This window comes from Taudactylus pleione, unplaced genomic scaffold, assembly GCF_031769625.1.
Source record: "Taudactylus pleione unplaced genomic scaffold, aTauple2 ptg000479l, whole genome shotgun sequence".
In the NCBI taxonomy this organism is placed as follows: Eukaryota; Metazoa; Chordata; class Amphibia; order Anura; family Myobatrachidae; genus Taudactylus; species Taudactylus pleione.
In genome coordinates, this window is record NW_028284881.1 from 2,431,742 (window position 1) to 2,446,643 (window position 14,902).

At 42.5% G+C, this 14,902-nt stretch overlaps 1 protein-coding gene and 1 long non-coding RNA gene across 2 annotated transcripts in view; both read right to left on the bottom strand.

Moving 5' to 3' along the window:
- The window catches only part of HPD (4-hydroxyphenylpyruvate dioxygenase), a 49,758-nt gene that overhangs the window by 20,246 nt on the left and 14,610 nt on the right, over positions 1-14,902 (bottom strand). The gene's annotated exons all lie outside the window — the stretch shown is intronic.
- LOC148502904 (uncharacterized) lies at positions 3,377-3,887 on the bottom strand. The gene is made up of 2 exons (XR_015869950.1): positions 3,797-3,887; positions 3,377-3,622 (listed from the first exon to the last, which is right to left on the bottom strand). It is a non-coding gene; the product is annotated as an uncharacterized LOC148502904 (long non-coding RNA).

The following is a 14,902-nucleotide window of genomic DNA, read 5'->3' on the forward strand; positions in this document are numbered from 1 at the left end:
TATAAAAGGCAAATTTTACTTATAATAATGCTCAAGTACATCAGAGTTGAAGTAAGCAAGCATATAGCAACTGTTCTACTCAGATCACCGCACGGTCAGGCAGTTCTGTACCACGTCAGGTGTTAGGCAATCCCGGTCACAGTAACCCCGATTTCAGGGGCAATCTCCAGCCACTGGATACGATGACGTCATGCCAACCTACTTTTCAAGTTACGTCCTATGTGTTTCGTCACTAGGTAGAATTCTACCCACTGACGAAGTCCACTGTATTGTACTTATGATATGCCAAGGTAAACTGTTACTCCTGTATGCACAATATTAATAATGAACACAATGATCTATTTACTAAGCCTTGTATGGAGACAAAGTGAACAGAGATAAAGTACCAGTCAGTCAGCTCCTAACTGCCATGTCACAGACTGTATTTGAAAAATGACAGTTAGGAGCTAGTTGGCTGGTACTTTATGTCTGTTCACTTTTATCTCCATCCAAGGCTTAATAAATAGACCATTTAGTTTTTACTTATTCATTCTCCAATTTGTCAGTTGGAGTAAAAACTGTCTGGAGGCGCACTGCTTATCCTTACTCATTCATCTTGCGGTCACCTGTCTCAGAGAATTACCTGAACCTTATTGGGGCCAGTCCTGTGTATTTATTATAAGAGCAGCAGACCGTTTATCACCTCATAGCAGATTTGCTCGCACCATTGACTTAATTTCTGGTTCAAAACTCCCTAAGGGCACAGTTTATTCCCTCTCATCTCCTGAAAATAAAGCAATGGAGGAGTATATTTAGGAGAATTACAGAATGGATGTATCAGACCCCCATATCACCTGCAGGATTTTTTGATCTAAAAAAACTTAGGGTTATGCCCTTGCATAGACTATACTCCCTGTGATCTCCAAACTAATCAACCAGATTATAGTGGCTTTGAGGGGAGCCTATAATGTTATTCAGATTAGGGAAGGAGATAAATTGAAAACGCATTTCATACATATAACTGACATTATGAATATCTAGACAAAACAGCCTTTGGAATTTGTAATGCAAGTTTTCTCCAGGATTCAATTATTGATATCTTTAGATATTTTTTGATGGGTCGGGCGAATGCAGTCAAAATGAATCTAGGATTGTTCATGTTTTTCAGGCCCTCTCAATGCGTTCCCTCCAATGTCCTTCAACGTAAGGTTTCCCAATTTTTTTGTGGTCTGGAAAAAGGCTCTACGTCAAAATGGGGGACATTTTTAAATATGTGAGGGAAAACGGTCTGGGTATTCCTAATCTACAATCATATTTTCTCGCTGCTCTGGGTCTGCGATACCAACAGAGGCTCAGACTTTAAAATTCCCACAATAGCTCCCTCCCTCAGTGTGTGGGATCAAGCTGTGTGAGATTTCTCGCTCTGATCCTCCTCTGCATAACTCCCCTTACTTGGTACAATCCAGACTTCCCTCCTGAATAAGATCAAGGTGCTCTTCTACCTTGGATCAAATGTGACCTCATCTTCCTTATGGGGGGCATCCACTAGACTATTTTATCCCTGTCCAACCTCTTAACGATTTTCCCTTGAAGTTTCCCTTGAAATGTGATCTTCCACTCTAAACAATTTGCAAAAGATCTATCAATAAACTATGTTGTTTTAATCTGTGATTGAGAGCTTTCAGCTATAGTGGGCAGATAGTGGTTCATTGTTTGATCGTTCAGCGTGAACGATGTGTAAACGATGTGTAAACAATGTGTAAACGATGTGTAAGCAATCAAGTGAAATTGACCTGCATGTTCAGTCGATGGAGGAGACGATCAAACGACCAGCAGGAGCGCGCATCGTACATCGTTAGAAACAATTACTGCACGATTTGCAAACGATGTTCAAACGATGTTTGAACGATTATCAAACGATTTTATCATAATAGTTCAACTTTATCGTCTAGTGGATACTCCCCTTTACAAAAACAGGACCATCCTGGAGATTCCTCACTTATACCAAAGTTAGAGATAGATATTCTCTTCCTTTATGCTTTTAATCGGTATGATTCAGAGTTGTACACTATACCGAAGTTTTTTCGTAATGGAGCAAACTTTTGTCACTGTGCATGCATCGGAGTCGCACTGTGCATTTGGGGGAGGCAAAGTGTAGTGTCTGCTAAAAACACAGGCATGTCTCGACCATTTCAGGGCATGTCACATGCTGCGCCTTCGATCCCATACGCAGGAAACATGGCTTCAGTGTGTCAGCTACGGCGAAGGAGTCAATGTTTGCATGAACTGCGTCCGATGCTGTGTATGTGTACGCAGTTATGGAACAGCTGCGATGGCTCAGGTGGGTGTCTTAAGTTCGTCCACTGTTGCAAGTTTTCCACTGTAAGAGGACTCTTTTCTACCATTTATCACCTTTTACTCTCACATACAGCAATCTTAAAACATAAATTAAATTGGGTACGTGATACGGGGGAACCCTTGGTAACAAATTTGTGTCAATCTTGTTTCTATAGCTTCTTCAGTCCATATCAACGAAACTGAGATACTTGGTATCTGGTCCTGCAGCATTTCCACATAATATTTCCTTTCTGCTCTCAATTTTGTTAGAGAGGATGCAGTCAGGAAAGCACACTGTCCCGCTGTCCCATATATTTACATTCATAAAACCAGCGCATGCGCAGCACTGCCTACAACTGTGGTAATTTTGTGTGTCCCCATTCCGCATACCTCCCCTCCCTGTCCCCGACTTACCTGCCCGCTACAGCACCTCTGGCGCCGGTGTCTGCTCGGACACTGGGGGTCATTCAGACCCACTCACGAGCGGCTATCCGCTCGCAAGTGGGTCGATGGTCCCCAATGCGCATGCGCACGACGGAGGTTGTGTGGCTGATACTTTCAAACACACCGTAACATCATTGTGTTTAACCACTTTTGGTACATTGAATAATGTATAATGTTCAAATGTTTGTAATTTTAATGAAGTATTTAATCCAAAAAATTTTTTTCTGTCAACAGATCTAACCCACATCCTGAGGCAAATAAGGGAGTGGCTATTTAATGCAGGCCTACTGCTGCCTCCAAAGAATTGTGGGGAGTTTGGAGGATTTATAGTTATTTTGGTTTCATATTTTTCCTTTTTTCATTAAAAAAAAATATTACAATAAAGTTTTTGTGGTTCAAACATTTGTCCTCTTTTTTTGCCACACATTAAAGGGTGTAATTCTGCATTTTAAAAACTTTGTGAACAAAGGTGGGTGCCTTTCCATAGTGTAAGAACTGCAAAAATGTATTAGTAAACCTTAAGAACATTTGCAGTAATGTTGTATATTTTTTTTTAGGGGTTGGCATACATTATCCACCTCAAAATGGCTTTCATTTAAAAAACAAACAAACACCATTTGTATTTATTTGAAAAAATGTATTAAATAACAAACATGTTGCCAACAGGCTATTACTCGTAAAAAGAATTTCATTACAGATTCACACATAACAAATGTCCTCAGGGTTTGGCCAAAGAACACATCTGGCTTAGTCAGACATAAACAACTATAGTAAAAACCAAACAGATTTTTGAATGGAAAACATACACATTAATAAAACAAAAGGCAAATTAACTAAACATGTTGGGGTATATCCGTGCTAACTGTGTTAGTTGTCCAAAAACATACAGGATATTGCCAATGGGTTCCATTATTTTTGCAGGTTTTGGAAAGTGTTGTGATTTGGTTGGTAGGAAAAGAAAACAAAATAAAAAGGTACACATTAAAATACATTTGCAATAAGTGTTTTGCTAAAAAAAACAAGTAAATATTCCTACCTAAAAAACGTGAAACAACATAATTGCGTCTGGCCCCCCCGACAGCATCACAACACCTTCCTCCGGGGGGCCATCCTCTGGCAAGGCCTCCTCTGGCTGCATGGGTACTCGACTCCTTATTGCAATGTTGTGTAAAATCCCACACAGGACCACAATGCGAGAAACCATATCCGGCGAGTACATGAGTGCACCACCAGAGTGATGGAGACACCGGAACCGGCCCTTTAAAAGGCTGATACAGCGCTCCACCACCTGCCTGTTGGCAGTAAACGCGGCATTATAGTGAGTTTGGGGCCCTGGTGTGGGAGTCAAATAAGGAGTCAGCAGCCAGGGCGTGCAAGGATATCCACTGTCACCTGATGGAAATGGGACACCAAAAGATACATACATTTACCATGAAAACATGTTTACACTATTACTATAGATACATACTGGATTTTTACTTACCAAGAATCCACGCATCACCAGCTTGCAGTGTGCTTAATTTTGGCCAAATCCCTGAATGCTGGATCACATACGCATCATTGCTGCAGCCTGGGAATTTGGCATTCAGGGAGAGGATCTGGAGGGAGGCATCACATAGCACCATTACATTTAGGGAATGGAAATGTTTTCGGTTCCTATATATTTGTTCCCTGCATGCAGGGGGCTGAAGTGCTATGTGAGTGCCATCCACTACCCCTATGACGTGTGGAAAGCCTGCAATTTCAAAAAACTTCTGCTTTACCACATCAAGGGCTTCCGTATCCAAAGGCATACTAATAAAATGTGCTAGATGATTGAAAAATGCATCTAGCACACGCCTCAGGATCCGTGAAAATGAGGGCTGGGAGAGGCCACCCACCAGCCCCACAGTGGTTTGGAAGGACCCTGAGGCGCAGAAATGTAACACCGCCAACAACTGTGTAAGTGGTGAGATTGCTGTTGGAATGTGAATCTGACTTTCTAGATCATTCTTTATTATTGAAAGAGTGTCTAGGATAATATTTGGAGGCAGGCGATAAGTGGTTACAACCACATCATCAGGCATTCCAAAAAGGGTGACATGTGTTCTATATATCTTGGCCCTTGCACGCCTCCTATGCCTACGCCCAGGAGGAGGCTGAGGAAGGTTGGCGGGGGGCAACATGGCCACTATTAGCTGTCCAACATCGCTCTGTAAAGTTAAATTTATATTTAAAATTGGTTCTACAGAGTGTTTTTTGATTATTTGTTCAAAAATACTTAGCTTTATAATAATGGTGCATATTCTTACAGGGTCGGGAAGTACCATCTTCGGAAATCCCTACATGTGTATTTGTTGTACGGTTGTTGTTTTTAGGGAAGACAAAACATTTTTAGATTTTTTTTTTAGTCCAAACCAATACTACTACTATTATTGTTAAAACAAAGCTTAACTTTTAAATTGGGCAACATGAATTGTTGTTAAATGTACGAATTTACATTTACCAAATATAAAAAAAAAACATTATTAAAAGAAAAAAGTATTAAAAAAAACAAAACATAATTGTAGGTTTGAATAAATAGAGACTTACCTGATTCAACTACAAAATGGACTGTTAAACACCTTTAATAAATTTTAAAATACAAAAGAAAATTAGTAACCAAAAATGTGATTTTTTTAGGATTGTAGAACAAAAAGAAAATAAACAAAAAATGCAGTAGGCTGGCAATAACATTGTTTTTTTAAGGCTACAAAAGCCCAGCCACCCAAACAGAACAAGTAACCAGCTCAAACACAACAAGTAAAAGGGTTTTGAAAATATCTGCACCAAACAAATTTGAAAACCAAAAACCACCACCAAAAAAATAACACTAAAAAAAACCACCACCAAAAATAAAAGAACAAAAAACCAGCACAAAAAATAAAGGAAAAAAAAAACACCCACCAAAAATAAAGGAACAAAAAAAAACACCCACCAAAAATAAAGGAACACAAAAAACATCCACCACAAATAAAGGAACACAAAAAACACCCACCAAAAATAAAGGAACACAAAAAACACCCACCAAAAATAAAGGAACACAAAAAACACCCACAACCAAAAAAAAAAAACAAGACACAACCAACACACAAATAACACTCACAAGCAACACTCCAAAAACACACAAGCAACACTCAAACAACTCACACAAGCACCTCTCAAACAACTCACACAAGCACCTCTCAAACAACTCCAAACAATGTAACCACTAACAATCCCTTCCTGCACCACAAATCACTCCAACTACAACCCCCAAGTAAGGGAACATTTGGCTTTGCCTTAAATAAAGAAATAAAACCCCAATTATTGAATCATGCAGGAAAGGTGTGCATATGTAGTTAGGTAATTAAGGATGCACGGGTAACCAATCCAGGGATGCGCTCACATCTAGCACAACCCACGCAGTGATTACGGAATGCAGGACAGGTGTGCATTTGTAGTTAGGCAAATAGGGATGCACAGGTAACCAATCCAGGGATGCACTCACATCTAGCACAACCCACGCAGTGATTACGGAATGCAGGAAAGGTGTGCATTTGTAGTTAGGCGAATAGGGATGCACGGGTAACCAATCCAGGGATGCGCTCACATCTATTAAAAAGTCTGCACAAGCAGTATTCTTCATGCTCTCTCACAGGTTAGCAAAATGTCAAGCGAGGAGCATGGTGAGCAGATGCCAACTGAGGCAGGTAAGTGCGAATCACATTTTTTCAACAACACAAGAACTGTTCATATTTCCCTTAAAAAATGTTTATAATTGTATCTAATTTAAACAATGTTGTAGGTGCTGGGAATCAAATTCCACCAGTAGAGGAGGAGGAGGCGGGCCCAAGCGGGCCAAGGCCAAGAAACCCTCCGTTTCCACAGATCGAGCTTGAGACATTGGTGACCATGACAATGGAGAACCTTGTCAATGCCCCAAGAAATATGGGGGCTGGAGCCAAAGACAGGATTTGGGAGGAGATATCCAGGGCTGTTAATGCTGTCGGGACAACCTACAGAACCATGAAAGTCATTAAAAAACGGTAAGAAAATGATATTGTGAGTGTACTGAAGTCCAAAGCTTGATCTTATTTAAATAAACTAACCCTTAAAATTTCCAAAATCACATTGACAGATGGACGGATTTCAAGTACCAACTGAAGAAGAAGCTACGGAGTAGGGTGGACCATGCTGCGGGGACAGGTGGTGGTCCCATCCCTGAGGAGCTGGCCTTGACGAGGTTGGAGACGTTGGCTCAGGTATGTGTGACGGAAGAGGAGATAGTCGGCGTGTCCACTATGGACACTGACATGGCCGACTTCAACGCTCCACATGTGCAAGAAGGTAATTTTTTTTTGGTAGCCAAAAAGTATAAAGCTCAAACGTCTATGCGATTTTTTATTAAAACAAATACAAATTTTTTTTTTTATATTCCAGACTCAGAGGAGGTAGTGCCTGCTCCTGAGGTCAGGTCTGGGTCCAGCACAGATGGAGACTCTGCAGGGGAGGATCCAAGTACTCCATCTGGGGACCCTGTGGAGTCTACTCCAGGGCAACCATCAGACCGAGCAGTGCCTCTCCTCACCAGGTTGGTCTCCCAAACTCAGGAGAACAGATATGTTCTTCTGAGGATGGAGACCACTCTGGTGAGGGTAGCGGTGGCCCTGGAGACCATTGCTGGGGCCCTAGATCGTTTGGCCAATACCCAGGAGCAGGCCAACCCACCTGCCATGATGGAGCGAGACTCAACAGCCACCCCCTGCAAGTATGGAGAGCCCTATGCTTATGCCAGAGGAAATCCCATCTACCTCTGGCCAGGCCAGTCGGCGCATTACACGCCAGTCGGTTGTCCGTAGCTTACCTCTTCCTCCGAGCCGGCCCAAACGATGAAAGTAGCCCTGGATATCTCCTCCCTCACCTGTTGTCCAGTCCCCATATTTCTTGTCACCAATGTCTCAAGCTTTTTTTTTATTTTAAATTTTTTATTTTTTTTTATATTTTTATTTGAATTATATGCAAATGTCACAATTAATATTTAAATTGTGCTGAAAGGCAAATTTCAAATAATAATAAAAAAATTACAACAAAAATGTATATCTTTAACTATATCAATGTATACAAGGTTTAAAAAGTATGGTATCTAAAAAGGCTGCTATGCAAAACACAATGCTAGATGTTTTCAAAACTGTTTTCCCCAAAATTTTTAAAAAAAGCACAAATAAACATTTGTGTTACGAATTCCCTAATGCACACGCAAGTGAAATCAGTTACAACGTAATCAGCAGTGTTAATAGTTACAATGCAGCAATCTTAGCTGCTTGGTTTGTGTGGTTCAAAATAGAAACATCGCAGGTAACATCAGATTAACGATTGTACTGTTGTGGCTTACGAACGCTTCTTGCCTACCTTAGCCTGGACGATCATCCTGTTCGTAGAGTGACGTTGTCATGCATCTGCAATTCTTGGTCGTACGAAGCAGGTAATTTATGCACTCCCCTAAAACGCCAGGAAACGCTGAAGAACGCCTCTGTTTGCAGACCACCACCCCCGTATACTCCCACAAACGGTCTTACCTGTCAATCAACTTTAGCAATCCACTTCCGTGTCGGAAGCCCTACGACCGTCAGTATTTTTCATCGGTAGAGCTCGTACGCACATGCGCACTGCTAGCCGTGCGCAGGCGCAGAAAGAAAAACATCGTATGCGTACGACCGTGCGGCCGCAACGACGGACTCTGAATGAGGTCCACAGTGTCCGAGCAGACACCGGAGCCAGAGGAGGGACCAAAGCGCCGGAGGAAGATGCCGGGGGACCTGCTGACGCTGACACAGGTAAGTGTCACCTGCTATTTGCCACCTCACAGTGGCGGATAGTAACTCCATCAAATTCCAAAAATACATAAATTTTCGGAATTTGATGAATAGCATAATTTCCATATCCCCATACTAATGTATGATTGAGTGTGGACATTAACGCAGGGAGACTTAACCAGGAGATATCAGTGATATCTCCTGTGTTAAGTCTATTCATGAATACTAAAATAATGGTAATTACGGAAAATGTCCTTAAAAACGTTATTTTAGTGTTGATGAATAGGCCCCCAAGTCTCTAGCTTACTCCAAAGTCCTAAACACACTTATATTACTTATATGGCATAAAGTATATTAAATGCTACAAAGTGCTTCCGATTTGTTCTTGCAAGGAAGACCTCCAATATTCACATTTACACACAATACAGTTGTTTCTTCTGATCCTCATATTTATCGGTCCTAGTAATCGGAAGATAAGATTGTGGACCTCATTCAGAGTCGGTCGAAGCGGCCGCACGGTCGTACGCCACCGATGTTCGCTATACTGCGCATGCGTAAAGTTCGCAATGCGCGTGCGCAAACTAGCCGCTACGATTAGAAATTTCTCTTTCCTTGAACACAGCCAGGTCGGTAGTTTGAGTGACAGATGGAGGCGTTTGTGGGTGGTAACGGGAAGGTGCTTGAAAACGGGGGAGTGGAGATCCGAACGCAGGCGTGCCTCATTATGCGAACGGCATTTTATGGGAGTGCATACGGATTATGGGAGTGCATAATTAACAAAGTAGCGTCATGGCACATGTGACATGGGAGGTTTTTACACTGACATGATCGTAGAGCTTAAGAGAGGGTATGGTCAACCTTAAGCTCTACGACCAGTGCCGATGGTTCCCGATGGTCTCAATTAATCCTTATATGCCCGGAGATGACGTGCAAAGCGTACGAGAAGGGGGCGTATTTTTTTGTCTTCCGACCGCTTCCTCCCCTTGGTCGGCCAACTACCGATCCGAACTTAGGGACGCAACTTGCGAGGGAATCATTTGAATATCCGGCCCCTTTTTCCGTACGACCGTGCGGCCGCTTCGACCGACTCTGAATGAGGTCCTGTGTCCCTGTACACACTGCACAGATTATCTGTATAATGGGCGCCTAATAAAAAATCAAAAAATGTTTTGCCAGATCAGTCGTCAGCACGTACACCCTGCACAATGTTTACAATACAGTGACCAGATTTATTGCATCCTAGAAGATGCAATCATGCGATCAGACTGATTTATCTGAGATAAATGGAGATAGTATGTACATACATATTATACAATCCTCTGTCAGATCATAACATTCTCAGATGATCTGACAGATAATTGTGCAGTGTGTACCCAGCTTTAGACTGGAGTGTAGGGTATTTCTCTGCCTAGGTTATCTAACAATATCTTGTCAGTGAGATCTTCTCTGTATTGTTTTGATTCATTGATATCATACAGTGTTTGTTTCTTTACTGGCTACTTGCCATATGCTGCTCGATGTTTATGTACGGTTTCCTCTTTACACTCCTCAACTTGATTTTCTTTATTATCTACCCCTCTTTCCATATATACTACCAACAAACTCCCACAATCAACAACATGCCAAATTTGTAGTAGGTTATATTGATGATATTCTATTTTTTCTCCTGTTTCTAAACATCACAGATATTGAAAATTGTTTTAGGGGCCTTGGCTAACAGCTGAAGACATTGGTTGCACTCCTGTAGAGCTCTGCTCATCTATTGCAGACTCCTCTTAGAATCGTGGTCTGCAGACACCAGTTATCTTCCTCTCCACTGGTGTCTGCTTCCCGACTTCCTACTCTAGGGCCCCTCCACTCAGCTCCGCACTTGCTCCTACCCCCAGATGTAGAGGCTCCACATACCAGCATTTAGCAGGAGGGTGTTTTCCTGGGCCTGGTAGAGTTTCCAGCCCATCAGCTGGATTCTCTTTATCTCCCAACCCAATCTGTTCAGTGACCACTGATTGTCTGACCTGTTAAAGCTCTGTGGCCACATTCCATGGCCTAAACACATGCAGCAGCCATGGAGTGTGCTGGGAGGATCCTCTGTATGGCCCTTTTTGTAGCAGCTTCCTCCTTCTACCTGGGGCCTTGTCGACTCACCATTTCCCAGCTGGATAATGAGAAGCTTCCATTGGTGTAGCATCCTGCTTGCTTGTCTGCATCTTCAGCATGCCACCTCCATTTCTAGCAGACCTACAGGCTGTGGCTTTGGGGTGAGTAAAACACTGTTACGGAACCTCTCCACGCTTGTTATATTTTTGACACTCTTTCCAGTGATGTATCTGCTTGCTGTTTACTCTCAATGCTTGGTCTGAGGAATAATGTTAAAGTCCATCGGATTCTAGACTCCGTTCCAAATTCTGTACTTAAAGAATATGCAATAGATTTGTTACAGCACCTTCAGAAAGAAAACCTTTATTGAGCTGCCAGACTATGGAGAACATTTAGGGGCACTGCAGTTGTTTCCTGACCTTTCTATGTTCCCTATCATCAAGAGATGTTCTTTTTCCTCAATGACTATGGCACTAAAAGCCAGCTCTATACCATATAGATGGGACTTCCCTGTTAAATTGCTCAAACAGCGTGAAGGATCTACTGATGTCATCTCCTCTATTGATGCAAGTGTAAAGCTACTTACAGAATGGAAAATCTCAGTGTATAATTTTAATGAGGGATTTACCCTCTAGTATTACTTCCCGTGCACTTTTTCTTAGTGGTGATACCCTTAGGTTTACATTTATTGTGATTTGGGAACATAACTATAGAAATAGGGTTTCTTATAATATCCCCTTAATCATGGACACATGAATTACATTTCTGTGGCTGGCTAATTTCAAGCCCGCATTTTTACCTGGTTTTAATCAGTCACAGAACCTGTGTAATTCATGTGTGTCCCTGTTTAAGGGGAAATTATAGCAACACTAATAGTAAGATTAAGGCTCTTTCATAAATATTCCTTGCAAGTATATTATGTGTAATCCATATAGGTTGTTGCCAGGTTGCTTATTACTTTGTGTTGGAACCGCTACCTGGTGGCGGGTCTGTTGGGCAGTGGCATTTGTGGCGGTGGTTTCTCTGCTTAGTGTTCTGTTATTGTTTACTCTGTGTACCTGGGAGTACATATGGTTGCTATCCCTTCATATATTAACCAACCTTTTGCATGGGTCCTGTTTCCTTAGTCTACACTCTGCTCCTCATGGTTTTTGTTTATTTTTTTGCTTCTTCTCTATCCTCTAGTACTTAGGGTTACATTTTTCTCCTTAAATGTTATGAGACTACACTCTCCTAACAAGCACAGTGTGACCCTTAAAATATTTCATTATAATAAGTCGGCTGTGGTAGCTCTGCAAAAAAGTAATTTTTCATCTAAGGCCCCTCCCAATTTCAGACCTTATATATCCCATATGTTATACTGCCAGTGACCCCTTCAAACGCCACAAAATGGCAATTCTCCTATATGCCAACATTGGCCCTGATTCAGAGCCGGACGCTCTGATCAGAGCGCTCACTCTGAATCAGGGCCCACCTCCAATAATATGGAGCATCCTCCTGGACGCTCGTATAGCCGTGGGTCACCACCCACAGCATATACGAGCGTGCAAAAAGATGGTCGTGATGGTCTTGACCATCGCGACCATCGGAACTGCGAGTGAAAGCCTGCGGTTGGGTTTTTCAACCGCAAGGCCAGGAGTGATTTTGGCTCTATCAGAGCCAAAATCACTCCCACTGACATCACTAGTGATGTCAGTGGGGCCGGCTTCAGAAGGTAGGCGTTTCCTTGGGAACGCCTCCGTCTGGCAGGCACGCCCCCGACACGCCCACCAAAGGGGGTGTGCTGTCAGTCACCATCGACAGCATGCCCCCTTTGATGAGACACTCCGAGCGAAGGAAAGTCCTTCGCTCGTCGGGTCTCGCGCATGCGCACGACGGAGCTCCCTCCGTCGTGCGCATGCGCAGTGGGGACCATCGACCCACTTGCGAGCGGACAGCTGCTCGCGAGTGGGTCTGAATGACCCCCATTGTTTTCACTCTGTTAACTATGGTTTCTGATAAAAATTTAAGAAATCTGACCTCACTGGTTCATTAGGACACTGTGACATCATACTGGTATCCCTGTATGACCTTGATTGCTGCTAGTTGCCATTTCTCAAAGATGCTCTACTTATTTTTCTGCCGTTCATAACTCTTACCCTAGTATTGATTTAGTGTTGCCATATAAATGGATATTACTGTACAACACTCCCAATCTCTTCAAATACTTCCTATTACATGGTTTGACCATGTGCCTTTGGTGTGGTCATGGGCTCATTGTTTCAGCACCCCCTCCCCCACTGAGACCTTAGCAATTTCCATCATAGCTCCAATCTACCGTGGAAGCCCAGGAGGCTCTGAAGGGGGCTTTATCCTCTCTTTTTTTTTTACAAATAAATAAGCCTGATGACACATACATTTTCACCTATTGATGTACACTCAAAGCACCCAGGTGGAGGCCATGTAAAAGACAAGATATATATAGATCCAGGCAGATTTAGAAATCAAATTGCCCCTTTTAGTGCCCCAAAATCCTTCTAAGCTGATGTCACTCTCTCAAAGCTCAGTGAGGAAGTCCTCAATGCACCATGGACATTAGAGGAAGTCCAGATTGCCAAATTACCATTTACAAGGGCTAAAGCCTTTTATTTGGCCTTACACAATGATCTTTGACCATATTTTGATAACTCTCTTTAAAAAGACCATGACAGTTGGATACTGTTCCTAAGAAAAATTGGAAGCCAATATTCTAGCCTTTGCCAAGCCTGGTAAAGATCCTTCAGAATCTAAAAATTACAGACCTATTGCTTTATTAAATACAGATGAAAAGATATTTGCTAAATTGCTTGTATCTTACATTAGTCTCATTAGCACATTCTGATCAGATGGTCTTTGTAGAGGACTGCCAGGTCCTAATGATACTAGATGAGTCTTTGAGTATTGCAAATCCACTCACTGGCCACGTGTTTGGAGTAAGTAGCAGAGGCTGCCGAGTGTCAGATAAACTGTCTGTGGAATGAGGTAGAATAGTAATAGAGGATCAGAGCAGCTCAGAAGACGTGGCAGTCTGGACGTCCTTTGAAAATAACAATGAGATTGGTTGCTTTGCAAAACTGACTAACGTATTACTTGGTGGCCATAGGAGGCTCCAAAAACTTTTACAGTGTGTTTGAAGGGTAAACTTAAAGAATATTTTACCAGACTCTGGGCCTGATTCAGAGCCGCTCGTAAGCGGCCGCTCGTTCGCTCCGAGTGATGTTCGCACATCTGCGCATACGTATGGGTCGTAATGCGCATGCGCCAACCAGTCATTGCAGTCGGAAATCGTGCGCTCGCAAAACAGCGAGGGCCTGCTAATTTGAATGACAGAATGAGGCGTTTGTGGGTGGTAACAGGGGAAGGTGCTTGAAAATGGGGAGTGGAGATCCGAACGCAGGCGTGCCAAACGGTCAAAATGGGCGTTTAATGGGTGTGCATAATTAACAAAGCAGCGTCATCGACCACGTCACTTGGTTGTCTTTTAGCCTGAACTGCTCGCAGTGATTGCGGGAAGTAAAACCTACCACAAGCACTGCGAGCAGTTCAGACGCCTTTCGATGTACTCGATTAATCTAATAAATAGCGGAGATGAAGTATGATGCGAACGGCCAGGGGGCGTCTTTACAAAATAGCGAGCGCATGTTTCGTTCGCTCAGACATAGAGGCGTCAACAGACCGCAAAGAGCGAGCACTCAATTTAAATAGCCGGCCCTTTATTCTGAACGACCGTTCGCAAATAGCGTCCGGCTCTGAATCAGGCCCTCTGTTTGGGTCCATATAGTAGAAGAGCATCTGCCAGCCTTAAGAAATGCGATAGCTTGCAATGAGTATGTGGCATTTTTCTATCCTGATCTCAACAGGGATAAAAGTATCGTCTGGCAAATGCCCTGAAAGTAAATGTTTTCAGATAAATTGTTTCTGATCAAGTTCTTTTTGGGAGTTACTGTGTATTTAGTAATCAGAGAGGCTTGGTATATCCTAAAACATCAATGGAAGACCAGGATGAATAATCTGCTCTACTCTAGGTCACCATGTTGATTGGTACAGTTAATCAAGACAGTGAGTTGATTGCTTCATAAATGGTTGTCAATAACTGGTGTGCTTTCTGTAGTCTGGCTACAACAAGCACAAAACTCTTAGTCATAAAAAGTGTATTTAAACTTAGTGATGCTCAGCCAAGCACAATTGCCACCAGCATGATAGACTCCGTCATT